Source organism: Oreochromis aureus, linkage group 23, assembly GCF_013358895.1.
Source record: "Oreochromis aureus strain Israel breed Guangdong linkage group 23, ZZ_aureus, whole genome shotgun sequence".
NCBI lineage: Eukaryota > Metazoa > Chordata > Actinopteri > Cichliformes > Cichlidae > Oreochromis > Oreochromis aureus.
The window spans coordinates 22,831,991-22,848,178 of NC_052963.1; the positions used below are offsets into that span (position 1 = coordinate 22,831,991).

Consider the following 16,188-nt stretch of genomic DNA (forward strand, 5'->3'; position numbering starts at 1 on the left):
CTGCACATGGTGGAATTTGTAACTAAAGCACTCGTCTGCTGATGAATCGCTTCACTGGCGTGTGCTCCGAATGCGTTACAATGAAATCAAGACAAAGAAACATCCAGGAGCGGAGATCTGAGGACTAAAACCGTGTGAATACGAGAGCTCGACACAGTGAAAGAAAGTGAACGAGGGAGGGCTGAAGGACAGAGGGAACAGTGGGAGGGAATCGAGGATTGAGGGATTACATAAATTGCTGAAAGGGGAGTGCAGCAGACGTGACCCTCGACAATGAGGGAGACGCGAGAGTGAAGACTTGGGGAGGGACAAGTGGGGTTAGAGGGGTGGATATCATTTCTCTGAGGCACTGACCTACAGTCTAGGTCTGGCACCGGCACGCCGTTTAATCAAAGATATTCAAATTGCATTGGTTGACCTTTACAGAGGGTTTCACTTGGAGACTTTACTTGGCTGACGAGATTACAAGACTTTGAAGATATTATGGGGAGTAGACACGGCTCTGTTGGTGTGTGGGAACGCCGGGCAATTAGATAAGGGTCGGCTTTTCTCCCAGTTTTAGCTGCGTGCACAAAAACAACTATTTTTGTTCCCTACCTAACTGCAAACTCTATACTGTAGAAAGGCATGAAAAGCAAGGGAACTTTCTAAGAGTCAAGAGCAACACCATAAAGCCACAAAACCAGCCACGCATTTATTCATCAAAAGAAGAGTAAAATAAAGAGAAAAAAGGAAAATAATACCAAAAAAGTAAATAAAGTTAATTAAAACATTCTAGAAATATAGCAAAAGTAATAGAAATGGACATTAAATACAGAAAAAGTGCAACTTTTTAAACTTTTTGCAAGACGCAGTGAGGACAGATAATGCAAAAATGCAACTACACGAGGAAATTAAAACATCAGAAAATACACAAGAGACAAGACAAATAGACTACAATGATTTTATGAATGAATTATTACCTACATTCATATTTAATGCTATTTTGTGTTTGAATATTAATTTTTTTATGACTCATTTATTTTAAATCTTGACAGTTTTGGTCCCCCATATTCAACTCCTTTGCAGAAATAAGTAATGTAACTGGCCGTCTGCAGTGCTCATGATAAATGCAACACAATCGACTAATGCAGTGGCTACCACTGTAATTAGTTCCTCATATTTGCACCCATCAAGCCCTCTTTCCGTCCCTGCCAGCATTTCCACCAGTCACTCAAGCTCCCCAGTCTCAGTCCTGCGACCATCTGCTCCATTCAGCTGGCACGATCGCCATGTTACCGCAGGCGCGACCAGAGGTTTGTGTGTCGGTGTGTGCGTGCGTGGCACCAGAATGGAGTTTGGCTCAATGTAATTAAACTGCTCATTAAAGTTTGTCAGCAGTTCAACTTCGAATAGGTCTTACTTTAAAACAGAATAATCGCCTTTTTTTCAGATACAGCACCGACTGTTTAGGTGAGCAGAAGTGAAGGAAGTAGAGATTGAATGAGCCTATTGTGTCTTATGTAGAGCAAACATCAAAATTTCCCATGGACAAAGGCAAACTAGAGTGGTGAATATCATGGTAAAGGAAATGTTTCCCATGCCTTAATTCACTCACACCAGATCATATACATATTAAAAGTAAATATATGGTTTACTATGAACTTATTATGCATTATATATCCGATTAACGATGATATTTTTCATCAAACAATGAAACATGATGCCCTTACCAGGTCTTAAAATTTGGAAAATCCAACCCTCTAAGAATACCGCTAATGTCTTTTTTCCCTCAGCACTGTGCCAACACAATGCAGTTTTTATAGAGGTGCTCATACTTGCTGATGTTCAGATAATCAAGTGCATTTGATTACCTGTTTAATTCCACTGGAAGCAGGAAAGGTGGACTTTTTTTGTATTTACCTAATTTTAAGATCTGCTAAGATCTGCTTGCTGTTAGCCCCCCTGTCTCTGTCTTCACATCTCTGCTTTTTGGATATTTCCTGCTTTACTTTGAACGTTTGTCTTCCATCATGCCTTCTATTAGTTTTACTTCCTCCTTTGTGACTGTCCTGATTGTTTCCCCCTGTTTCTCATTCACAGTCAGCCCTCAGTGCATGAACGCTCGTCCTCCCCTCTGTCTTTGTCAGGGCGTCTGTGTATACTCCCTCATGTTCCTCGTTGGGTTGTTTCTTTTGGCTTCCTACTTACTCCCAGCTCTCTTGTTTTTGCTTCTTTTTAAAAAAATGTTCTTTGCATTTTTGGACTTTGATTAATTTGAACCGTTGAGCTGTTAAAGTTTAGTTTTACTGAAGCCTCTGAACGCCACCATTTGTGACACATAATTGTCTGACTGCTTCTCTTTGTGCTTCAGTGTGTTTAAATGACTTTTCATGTGTTTTGCATCCTTCTGGTACTTTGTATGTCCGTTCACTTTGGCTTCACTTATCTTGTTATGCACTTTGCATGATGTGTCTGATGGAAATTTGGATTTAATTAAAACTGTACCAATTAGACAGGAAAAAAACTGTGGTGAGTTGGGACTTGATTTTTGGTTTTTTGTGTTTGAAAAAGTTATATTTTTGCAGTTGGTGCTGTTGATCGGCCTTTAGATAACTTATTTTACCTCTACTATATAAATTATAATGCTGTCATTTAGTATCACCCACTTGCGTTTCTCCTCCTGCTTGCATATTTTTTAAAGCCAAAGTTCACATTTTCACACTCAATAGCAAGAAATTCAGGAAAAGAGAACAACAACAAAAAAAGACAGAAAAAAAAGACAAAGGGCTATTGCATAGTTGAACTTGGCCTCATACTGAACAACATTGAGAGCTCATAAACTCCCATATTGCTTTATGGATCGTTGGCTCTGCAAAGATGAGCGCACTTTCTCTCCTCTGTGATCCACCATATTGCTGTGGGTACAGGATGCATGGGGCCGAATGGCAGTGAGGGGACCTGAACTATGGTGATAAATGAGATTTGCTGACCACACACACACACACACACACACACACACACAGATTAGTTATTAGATGAAATGATTTAAGAGTGGCTACAAACTCAAAGGAAGTCTGTGCGAGGCTCTAAAATTGGTCTGATCGATAAACGCGCGTGTGTGTTTGTGTGTGTCCGTGTGAGTGAGAGGATATATTTTTTCTGTGTGTAGAGATGAAAGGTTAGCGAGGCTTCTGTAATAATCTGTTATTGAAACCTAGTTGTGTGTGTGTGTGTGTGTGTGTGTGTGTGTGAGTGTGTGTGAGTGAGAGAGAGAGAGTTTGTGTGGTGATAAAAGATCAGAGGGGAGAGGTGAAAAGTGAGGCGAAAACAACTCTCAAAAGCCAATATCAACCAGCTGTGCACACACACACACACACACACACACACACACACACACACACACACACACACACACAAACAGAATAAGAGAGAAACAGCATTCATTCAGAGTGAGTAAGCAAGGTTAAACCAAGCAAAGGAACAAAACTGAAAGAAAGAGAGACACAATCTTTTATTTGTGAGAACGAGAACGACGTCCCCGAGCATTAACATTCACACCGACGCGCTCTACTGTAAATGCTCTCTTCTCTGGGCTGGTTTCAAAAGTGTCCGAATCCATCTGCTCTACATCTCTCTCTCTCTCTTTCCCCCTTCTTAATTTCTTTTTTCTCTGCCCCCTAGCCATCCATTTCTTTGTTTCTACCCTCTCTATTGTTCTCTCTCTCTCTCCCACAACCATCGATGGGAGATGTAAGTATTGAGCTGCAGCTCTTTTCCCCGTTAAACCATCAGGTGACACGAGGCCGTGTCCACTTGACGGCTCAGGTGTGTGCGTTTGTATCTCAGTGTGTACAGTCTAGGAGCTGATATATGCCAGGCAGGACAATGGGTTGAATATACAACGGTGTTTTTTTGCAGAAACACAGGCCAGGCAGAGGGGTGCATTACATAAACTACTTTACATTTACAACACAGAGAAACAGCTCAGCTTATTCAAACGGAAACTCAAAACATGGAATAGAACCTTTAAATGCCAGTGCACTTCTTTCAGCGTACCGTGCCTCTTACTCTATGGCTGAACCCCGGTGACCCTGAATTGGACTAAGGGGAAAAAGTTGGATGGATGGAGGATCATGCAGTTTTTCTTGCACAGGTAGCAACTAGTAATTTCTGGAACTGTGAAATCCTGTCATCCATCTACTGTATTCATTCATGCATCCATCCATGACTTAAAAATAAAGCCCAATAAATTCTGTATTCAAATTAGGATTTTGGTTTAAATTTTGTACTGAATATTGTTGTTTCAGGGTATCCTGTATCCTGGCCATCACAGACCCTTTTCATGTCAAATTTGATACACATGCAAGAATATAGCTTGTGTTTTCTTTTTCTTTTCTGTAATTGGTTCACCAACACTAACCCCAAAACTCCCAGTAAAACTGGTCCTTTAAACACTTTCAAACAAAGTTGATTTGTGTGCAAATTTTGCAATCGGGACTCTACAGTGAGTGACAATCTCTTGATAAATGTTATTGGTCAGTCACTACTTTCCAAAACGCATATTTTGCATAAACTGAGTTGATTAAATGGATAAAGGTTAGCTAAATCTCACGGCCACAGTTAAAAAGACTGCCTGTTCACAGAAAACAGTCTGTAAACAGCAGGCTCTCAAGTCAAAGTCACATGCTTTGTTGACCAAACCATCAACTCCTCCTCACGAGGCCTGGCAGAGCTACAGCAGCGTCACACTGTTTTGCTCCTTCCAGACACAGTCATTATTCATCCGGCCACGCCAGCTCCTTGTCAGGCAAAAGGTAAACATAGGTGGTTTGGTGCACTTAAACAAAGAACTGGCACATTTATCAGCAGCAAGAGTGAAGAAAGGAAAAAAATGGGCAGAAGCCACAGGAAAGAAAAGAGGAAACAAAAACGGACAGGACGGTGAATGAAGCAGAGAAACGAGACTACACGTTGAACAAGTGCAGAAATGAGACAAATAGTAAAAAGAAAAGAGAGAGCGAGCTACTGGGAAGACTTTTTCATAGTAAAATTATCACACCCTCAGCAGTAAAACAGACTGCAATGACTCATCGCTTTACTAGAAGTGATGTTCTCAGTTACACTGATGACGTTTCCAGCTTTGTAACTGGAAGGAATGAGTGATATTGATGGCGGCTAATAAAAAACAAGGAAGATGGAGATTTCATTGTATTTATGCGCAGTGCTGTACACAGTCTTTAGCAGATTCTGAAAGTGGAGATTAATGGGGAGAAGGTACAAGTAGAGACATGCGAGTGTATGCACAGTGATTTTGACACATTTCTGACCCATGCATGAAGTAAAAGACGAAAGCACTTTCACATTGAAATACTGAGCTGTGCTTGTTCTCATTTCGCACTCCATCTCTTCCTTACAATCCTTTCCTTCTCTCTGCGTCTGCTCTCTTATCATGTTTCTGTCCTCCTGTTGCAGGTTTAGGCTGTCTCATATTTCCAAAGTTCTCCTCTCTCCTTCCCTTACCACTCTCAGATACTGTAAAGAGACTGAACAGTAAGCAGCGAGGCCGTTATCAGTTATTCAAAATTGCACCTGATAATGTAGTGGATCATTTTTCTGTAAATCCCGCTCGGTTTGGGAGGGGCTCTGTCACGACTAAATACAAACAGTTATGTCTGAGAGAACAGCTGAAGTAAGAAGTGCTTTTTTGTAGCTGTGAACAACATAACCTGTCGGAGTTAGAGGCAGATATAATTGCATCACCCACTGGTCTGGTAACGCTCATTTTCTAGTTAAACATTTATGCTTTTAAGGTCTTGGTGTCGTGAAACCGGACATTGAAAGCAAAAAGAGGCTTGAACTGTAAAACTGTAACCAAATAGCCTTCTAGAGCCATGTCAGTGATTTAAAACAACTTTATAATAAAGATGTTTTAAATTGTGACCTCCTTAGCCACATCGATTGTTACAATGTTAACATATAGTTTTATTTTTGCTGATTTTGTTGACAGGACACAGACCGAAAAAACAGGACTGTTACCCAGTAGGCTAATAACTTTACTATGAGCTGTAATGTGACGTTACATTATAATAATTTATGTTACATCACTGTATATAATGCTAGTCCAAAGTCAAGAGTGCTGTGACCCGATCTTCACTCTAAATCTTGCCTCTAATCAAAATACAGGAGAAATTGATGGGTTTCCTTAAAAAACAACAACAGGTTTTTGGTTATAAATTATTAAAGCTACCCAGTCATATGCATAGCGTTAAGGCCAATGTGCAACCCACAGCCCACCAGGGCTGGCCCACACTTTGGGAATCGCGCCTTTAGAGTAGCAGCACAGTTGTTTTCACAGTGGCGATGCCAGCTCAAAAAGACAAACTAAAAAGTAAGCAAGTAAAAAAGTTGCTACTTGCTACATGTTTTTTATCAACGATTAGGGCTGGAGCGGCAGCTGCAGTCCATTATCCACGTGTAGCGTTCTGGAAGAACTAGCCTCGCTACACATGCTACCTGTGGTACCTACAGTACTAAAACAAAAGTAAGTACAGTCGCGTTTTTATAATTTTTGTATTGAAATCTATAGTAGGTATGACATCGCTATGTGCAGCATTCACAGTTTTTGCAGTTTTTTACTCTAAATGTTTGTGCATTTTTGAAAAATGAAAATCATGTTGTATTCAGTAATACTTGAAACTACTAATTGAGACAGTAAATACAGTAAGAATGTGGACGACTGTGGATGTAGATCACTAGGATGTAAGGTAGTTTTAGACGTCTATGTATTCTGCCAATTGTTTTGTAACAGGAGACGTCACCCCCTGCTGGCCATTAGAATGAATGCAGGTTTGAGACACTATAGCATTAGCTTCATGTTCAGGCAAATGCTAACTCCCTGTTTGTCTGTACTTTCATTTTTATTTTTGTATTGTTGACTTTTGTAATTAATTTGTTTTTAAATATTATATATATGCTGTTATTTATTTCATTGCATTTTTAATCATTGTATTTACTTTTATAATTATGTCACACTAATAAACATTATTAAATTTATTAGTAACTATAAGCATTAGCGCTTAAGGTATGAGCAAGTGGTTAATTCATCATTCATATAGCATTACTCCTTACTATGTCATTCACAAACACAGATTATTATGACTATGAGTATGATTATTACTAATAGTGATGTAGTAGCAGCGATAGCTGAACATGGTGTAACAGACAGATGAACATATCTGTATTTATAAATGGCATATTAAGGAGGAGTAATGGTATATAAATGCTGAACTAAGCACTTGCTAATATCTTAGTAATGCTTAATAGTGTGACATTATTATAAAGTGCTACCACTTTTATTTATATTCATATTTATTTAATGAATTATTCTATTTCACAGACTGTATTGTGTTACTTGTTATTCCATCTTTTTCCTCTGATCGTTAAGGTGCATGTATGAAGGGTGCTATGTAAGTTAAAATGGATATGTGTCCCAAAAGTCTGACTTCTTTTCTTTTTTCATCTATGGTAGAAAATTGAGATTAAGAACTACGAGAATACTGCATAAATCTTTAAACAGCAGAAAAGGCTCCTGCTTGTGGAGCTGTGATGGTGGACTGAGTGGGTGGTGAGGCAGCAGCAAGGGTCAGCAGACCAGCATGAACATGACATGACAGGTTAAAGAGGGCAGGTTTGGTGCTCGGGCACGGGGTCACAGCTCTTTTCAAAGGATGGTTTTGGAGCTGCTTTAGCTCACAGTTAGCTACACCCACATCACCAAGGACATCTGCTACACAAACTGCAAGAAAAACATCTCAAGTTTCCTTCTGAAAAACAGTGTGCACGGGGCAAAAGTTTGCAGCAGTTGGTTTTAGCAGCACGAGGGCCAAACATCCACTTCCATCCTGGATTTCTTAGACTTTTTAAAAAATGTTATCAGAGGATGGCAAGCAAGACATCTCACAACGATGAAACGCAAATCTAAAGCCCACAGTAATGTGTCGTCAACCGAAACTGACAGCCTCGCACAGCATGTTTGTTATCCAGTGAGAATGTGATGACATGAGTGCTGGAAAAGTAACGCGATTCTTGCGAATCGTGGAAAACTTCGAGTTATTCACCTCTCACGTATTTGTTTTGGTTCGAAGCTTCAAAGCAACGGCACAAACCCCTGAACTTTCTTAACCGAGGTCACAGTCAAACATGGCGTACGGTCTTAGCAGTGTGATCCCTTATGCATGTCAGGGGAATGGCTCTCAGTTTGTGAGAATTTATGCTGCTTTATTTGTGCCGCTTTAGGACAGTCTGATCAATAAAGGTCAAAGAAAACAATTTTCCCAAGTTTGAAAACCAATAACTGCACTTTTAAAGCAGAAAAAAAGTTTTTTTTTCTTCTTTACTACACAAGTGTTTAGCCCTGAAGAGGAAAATATGACCTGACACTCGGAAAATCATTTGGTGCTCTCTCAGTCACCTTTGCAATCATTTCAAATTCATTGTTCGGAATTATTGATTAGACCGGTCTGCACCAGAGAAATAACAGAGGGGAGCTATTAAAGAAATGGACCTTTCTTTTTAAAGTAAAAATGAGAGAATGATGCCAGTGGATGTATGGTCATATCCTGCATGCTGATCTTTTAAGGTTTTTTTTAGATTTAGGAGGTCTTTGTTCATTTAAGATCTTGTCAATCAAAACATTACATCATAAGGTCATCTACAGGCAGCTCCACCCACCTGCTGTTCAAACCTTTAGTTTACGAGGGGCAGCCAATCGCAAGCAAATGAAATTAAAGGGAAAGGAACTTAAAGAATTGACTGAGTATAGGCCTAGTACATGTTAAAGAAGGATTTTTAAGTTTGTCTCTTGCAAAGCTACTCATCTGGACACTATATTGCCACAAATATTCATTCAGGTGTTCCAATCACTTTCATGGCCACAGATGTATAAAATCAAGGACCCAGGCCTGCAGACCGCTACAAACATTTGTGAAAGAATGGGTTGCTCTCTTGAGCTCAGTGAATTCCAGCATGGTACCATGATAGGATGCCACCTGTGAAACAAGTACAGTCGTGACATTTTTCCGCTACTAAATATTCCACAATCAACTGTTGGAATTATACCAAAGTGGAAGCGACTGGGAACGACAGCAGCTCAACCAGAAAGTGGAATCACAGAGCAAGGTCAGCAGATGCTGAGGATTGTAGCATGCAGATGTATCCAACTTTCTGCAGAGTCAATTACTGCAGACCTCCAAACTTCATGTGGCCTTCAGATTATTTCAAGAACAGTGCATAGAGAGCTTCATGGAACTGAGCAGCTCCATCCAAGCCTTAGATCACCAAGCACAATGCAAAGTGTTGAATGCAGTGGTGTAAAGCACTTCACTGGACTCAAGAGAACTCATCTCCACTGCTCTAAAGTGACGAATCAAGTGTCTCCATCTGGCATCCGTCTGGGTTTGGTTGTTGCCAGGTGAACGGTACTTGTCTGACTGCACTGTGCTAAGTGTAAAGTTTGGTTGAGGGAGGATTATGGTGTTGCGTTGTTTTTTTAGGAGTTTTGCTTGGCCCTTAGTTCCTATAACAAGAAATCTTAATGCTTCAGAATACCAAGACATTTTGGACAACTTCATGTTCCCAACTTTGTGGGAACAGTTTGAGGATGGTCCCTTCCTGTTCCAACATGGCTGTGCACCAGTGCACAAAGCAAGTTCCATAAAGATATGGAGGAGGTTTGGTGTGGAAGAACTTGACAGGCCTGCACAGAGTCCTGACCTCATCCTGAAAATACACCACTGGGATGAATTAGAGCAGAGACTGTGAGCCAGGATTTCTCATCCAACATCAAATGTGCTTCTGGAAGAATGGTCAAAAATTTCCACAAACCATCCTAAACCTGTGGAAAGCCTTCCCAGAAGACCTGAAGCTGTTATAGCTGCAAAGGGTGGGCCGACACTATATTAAATCCTTCTTTCAAGAGAAGCTATCACCGCTCCCACACACCTGGCTTCAAACATCCCGGGAAGAGTGGACCACATCAGTGGAAGACAATTCATCACTGCTTCCAATACTATCATCATCATCACTATCACCATTATCATCATTTTCTTCTTCCATGCTAGTCAGAAGCTACACAGCCTTGAGGTGATGCTGACGAAGCAGCCACACAGCTTACAGGCTCAGGTCACACATGGGCTTAGTGTATATAAAATGAAGGGTTTCATCCCAAATGAGACTCAGAGGAAAAAAAACATCTACTCTCACCAAAAGACTGATAGTGAAAATTAAACTCCAGTAGGGTACTTTTCTCTTTCTCACAGCAGGTTGCCCTTGGTTAATAGAATGGTAAAACTTTTAAAGACATTTAATAACGACTTCAATATTCATGATATTTCTAAGCCCTTTAGTACAGTTTCAAATGTACTATAAAGGGTCAGCGTGACCGCTAGTAAAGTTTTATATGCTAAAGTGAAACAATGAAATTCATAATCTTATGTTTAGTTCATTCGGTGAGGCTGGATTTCTAGCCTTACGAGACAAGACTACTGACTGCCAGGCTGGTAACAACATAATAACTGGTACATTTTACCACACACTTTGGACCTGGAATCATTTATAAAAAGAAGACCTGAGGTTGAATCTTTTCAAATATCTGTTTGTGTTCATAAGGAATAGAGTCAGACCTGTGGATGTATTTTTTGGAGGGTTTTTTTCTTGCGAGGCTACTAAAGGTTTATGTTAGGAGTATTTGTATAGAATGTTGTAGATCTTGTATTTCATTTTGTTATGTAGCATTTTTGGGATGTTTTGCATTTATGTAGCCACTACCTTGACCAGTAAAAGACATTTCATGTCATCAGGACTTTCTCATTAAATAAAGGTATTAATAATAATAATAATCGGAAAAAAAAAACAACAATTGTAAAATACATGGTTGCTAAATACTTTTTTTCTAAAAAAGTCGAACAAAGTACAGCTTTTTTCTACATTTGCAAATTGAGAAACTTAGAAGAACTTCGTTGACCTATTCCTAATCAGTCCTCCTCTCCATGTCCTTATCTCTGAAGGTGCCGCTTGATGAGACGGCATCTGGCAAACTTTTACTTTTTTTGGTCCCTTGCATATATTAAACTAAGCACCAATTTCTTTTTTCTCTGCAGGTGATGTCAGTAAGGTCTGAGAATAAAAGAAACCTTTCCCTCAAGAAAAGAAAAAAGTGCAGTGTATCAACTGTACCTGTTACACTGGAGTAAAGTTGGATTTAAAAGCGTCCATCTGTTAATTTACAATCTACTGTAAACGATGGTTTAATACGGCTAAATCGTAACATTACTTTTAAGTATAAAATACATGTTTTACAGTGTGATACAGTTTTTCTGTTTATAACTGTAAATGTTCAGTGCTTAACGAATTTCTTCAACTACTTGTCATAAAAACAAGAAAACACAAATATTTTAGAAATGTAAATCTTAAAATTTGATTGTTATTTATCAGGAAAAATTACAAGTCATAAGTCATAATTTACAACGTTCAATCACCAGAACAATTTTTTTCTTTTTAATAATACAAGTAAATAGCTATAATTTGGCATCTTAATGAGAAATTAATAATGTTGTTTTTAGTATTTTATTTTTGTAAAACAGTACATTTGAAAATTCATCTATAACAACGATAATTATATTTTATTATTCTGATTACAGAGCTGCCACATACTGGTGGAATAACCATCCCAGAAACACACAAAAATATATTTTGATAAATAACAATGCTGTAAATTTAGGTCTGCTGTAGCAGAAACCTTACACAGGATGGTGGTCTAATAAATTCTTAAGCACTGTAGCTGTAGATCTACATCTATAAAAGCACCACTGATGGTGAACAGGTTCTCTGCATGTCCTTGTACAGTAAAATCAGTTTATTTCCTTTCCTGAACCTTACTTTTATTACAAAGTTTTGCAACACACCGTGACAGGAAAGCTGCTGTAAATTTCAACCCTCACCCAAAAGAATAACACTGGCCAGATGTTATTGGGAATGTAAACAGTGAAACAACCATCACTGTTATCACTCACCTCAGAAAAATACTAATATTAATAATAACTAACACTTCCTCATGCTTTATTATGTTTCATGCATTTGTTTACAGAAACATTTGACAGTGGGTCTGCTGCCCACTAATTTTGAAATCTGTCCTTCAATTCAACTCCAAAGTATAAAAGCTCCTTAATGGCTGCTTCCAGCTAAATATGTAGAAAACATCCATCACAAGTTGAGATGCCTTGAGATGTTTTCACAACTTATTTTTTGTCATGGCAACGAGATATTTTGATTCTCCTCACACAAGATTAAAAAACTTCAACTGTTAGTCCATGAAATAGTGAAATAGTTGGTGAATATGAAATTTTGAAATATTCCGTGTACTGACATATTTACATATTTTTAGTCTGGAAAGTTATCCAAAAGAAGATTCAAGATGTTTTTAAAGTTATGAGCAGTGTCTGTGATTCATTTATTTAAAAAAAACCCCAAAAACGTTGAATTCAGTCTTGCTTTGGGTCCAGAAATAAGGCCAGCATAAATATATTCATATATAAGAATTTTTTTTATTAGCTTTGACTAATCAGGGTGTACACTCTTCCCCAGAACTTTAACTTCAAGTTGTCCCTGAAAGCTCTGGGCAGCTGATCTGGGGCCAGTGGGGGTTTCAGTGCCATCAATCATCTCTCAGTAGGGACTCTTTCCTTTAATGCTCACTGACTGACCCCCTGTTGTGCCTCTTCCTGCCTCCTCTTCCTCTTTGTCCTTCTCTGATTTTTCTAACCAACTTTTTTCTCTTTCCTCATCTTTGTCTTTATCTTCTTTCTCCTCTCACTTTTCCTGTCACTTCCTTCTTTACTTCCTCTCGATTTCTTATTCACTTATTTACCTTTTTGCATTTTTTTTGTCCCCACACATTTCTACGTGTCTTAATTCTTTTACCACTGAAGCCACTGCTGTTGGTTTGCCATGTAATACACTTGAAGGCACGTGCACGTTTGTACATACCGGACCTCCTCCATCAAAAGGCCAATCATTTCTCAGCGGGTCCTGGAACATCACCTGCTACACCAACACATGTGGGTGGGGGGGGGAGTCATTTGTATAACAGATGTGTGTGTTTGCATGTGTGTGTGTGTGAGTCAGACACAGGTTTAATGACTCGTCCCAGCCAATTTTCAGCCAGTGGCTTCTCTTTGTGAGGAAATGAGGTTTGCAGTTAATGTAGCACAGAAGGGCTGCCTGTGATCAGCGCACGCATACACTCCGTGATGTGTGCGCACACACAAGATTGCTTTTGCATGTGTGTGTGTGTGTCAGTTCCAGTGAGTTGGCTCCAAGCTGAATATTAGTAGAAACCATATGGGAGAAATCATTATAAACGAAGGTTCGAGAACATTTATGCTGTGAGGCCTCCGTGTTTTAATATCAGAGCTAGGAATATGCTTAAGATCTGCCTTTGGTGTAAATATGCATGCGTGCTTTTGCGCTTCAAGTGTGTTTAGCTTCGCTGTCCTGTCATAAATCACATTATGGTGTGCGCGTTTGCGTGTTTGATTCACTAAGTTGAATTATTCCAAAAACAGCAGTCACATTCATATTGTGTACACAGCAAATCGGCGCGTCGCCAATGACATGCCAGTGAGATAAGACACACACTTTCAAACACACACACACACTCACAGACACACAGAGAAGCACTACCATGCACCACATGCAAAAACATCCTGCGTGTAAGAACACACGCCCGGCTGCACGTGTAAACACACCAACAGTCGGAGCGCCGCGGGGGACACTGGCCTCCCATCGGAGGAAATAAGTTTGGGTTGGATGTAATGAGCAACTGAAAGGCAAATGAGCCCTTCAGTGTGACGGCCTCTATCTAAACCCAGACAGCCTGTGTCTAGGGAAACGCTTTATTGCTGAGAGAATCCAAAATGTCATTCATCTATCTGTGCTCGGTCACCGGCCTCCCTCCCTCCCTATGTCTTCCCACCACCTCATTCCGCTCCTGTCATCTCTTTTCCATTCTTCCTCTTACACAACCCATCTGTTTTTTTAAACGCTCGTTCACATTTTTCCCAATCACTCTCTTCTATCAGTTTTTTGATGGCACTCTTTCTCCTGACTCAGTCCTTGTCTGTTCTTTTTCAAGGTCCCCGAACCGCTCTTCTATCACTCATTCACTTTTCTACCTCAACCAACTCCTCTTCCTTCAAAACCTGTTCTTCCTCGTCTCCTCTGCCCTTCAAAGCTTCACTCATACGTTTGTATTGACATAAATGTACTTCAATTCCAAACTGAAATACATATTTTATATTTTGGGGGTATTTTTTTGTCTATCTGCCTCTGCTGTCTTGGCACTATGGGCTGAAAATGTAAAATAGAAAAATCTCCCAGAGATACAATTCAGTTTTATTTAAATAGCGCCAAATCACAACAACAGTTGTCTGAGGCGCTTTTGATTGTAAGACCCGACACTATTACAGAGACAACAGAAAAAAACCCAACAATCATATGACCCCCTATGAGCAAATGCTTTGGTGACAGTGAGAAGGAAAAACTCCCTTTTAACAGGAAGAGCGAGAACCAGACCCTGGGAGGGGGCGGCCATCTGCTGTGGCCAGTCGGGGTGAGGGGAGGGAGACATGGTATTTTTTTAAAAAGTTAATTTAGTTTGACCAAACCTTCATGTTTTGTGGAAACATTGCTCTTCTTAGTTTCTCAGCCAGCAGACTCACTAGTTTGTCACATCTATTTTCAAAGAGTCAAGATGGTGACCGACAGAAATTGAGATTTTTAGGCTTCACCATTTCATGGATGACGTTATGGGTAGTTAGTGCAATCTTATATGTTTGTAAAGTTTCTTTCTTTTTTTTCTTCTTTCCAGCTTATTGTGTCCTCAATGAACTAATTCTCTAAATCACTTTGTGTAAGAAAAAGTAAGAAAATTGTGGAAAATCCACTATAATAATTTACTTGATACCAGAGCTGATGATGAGATATGTGATTAATGCCCAATAGTAACCATTTCATATTTTCATCAAAATATTGTCATTGTTATGTTTATTTTTGCATTATTACCCCTGAGTTTCACCTAACTACATAATTTTTATTCTGCTATCACTAAAACTAAACTGGGTAAACATGTTTTTTTCCCTAATACTAAGAAAAATTGTGTGATACAACTGAAAGCTTCCTTAATATAAAACACCTTCAAAGCAATCACAACACACTTTTGGCAAAAGAAGAATTACTCTCAAAGACATTCTTGGAAATGCAGGAAAAGCTGAAGCTCAATGCAACAACCTAAGAAAGAAAAGAGCCAAAACACTCGGTAGGATCTCTTAAAAATGTACATTACAACATAATTTCATTGAAACATAACTCCTGGGATACTCTGAACATCACAGATTGTTGATGTGCAACAGAGTGCCTGAGAGGGGTATCTTTTTCTCTCTCTTTTTCTTTAAAGAGTAAGAAGAAAGCCTTGAACAGACTGAGCTGTAGTCTGGATCTTGACCATGAATTGTAGCTTTAGGCACAAAATTCAATGGAGACAATTGGTTGAAAACATGGCAGCAGCATCAAACAGTCCGCCAAGTCTTGAACTGAATCCCAGCACGTCGAAAAACTGCTTGAAAAACTGGTGCCAGCACAGAAATATGGAACTATTTTGTTTACAGAGCCGGCAGAGATGGACACCCAAATGAGGCACTTAAACTCTCGCGCATAAGTTTCTTTAGAACTTATCCAAGGAAAGTGTAAGCTCCGTGATCACCAGTTTGTGACATCGCTTTATGAGTTTTCTTGAGTCTGCAAAGATGAGTTTGTCCCTGAATATCTCTGATCTTCCTCTTCTCATTTTGTCATTTAGGCCGGCTGTCTTTACCACATAACACTCCTCGATTTCTCCTCCACCTCCTCCACTGGCCCCTCTTTTTGTCTTTTTGTTTTTAATTCCACGCAGCCACCCCCATTAATCTTTGGCAAAATCAATAACCATTCGCTGGCGCCCAGGAGTTGAGGGATGTAAATAGCAGAAATCTGACATTCGCAGGATATAAAACAACAGGCTTTCGATATAATCAACAGTGGTGCCGGTGCCATTCCTCAAGCAATCCATAGCCTTATTAAAAAAGGGCCAATAACTTAGCCTGGTGTGCATGCCGA

The 16,188-nt window shown here is 39.5% G+C and overlaps 1 protein-coding gene across 1 annotated transcript in view; it reads right to left on the reverse strand.

Moving 5' to 3' along the window:
- Positions 1–16,188, reverse strand: part of si:ch73-383l1.1 (receptor tyrosine-protein kinase erbB-4) — a 354,070-nt gene that overhangs the window by 175,562 nt on the left and 162,320 nt on the right. The gene's annotated exons all lie outside the window — the stretch shown is intronic.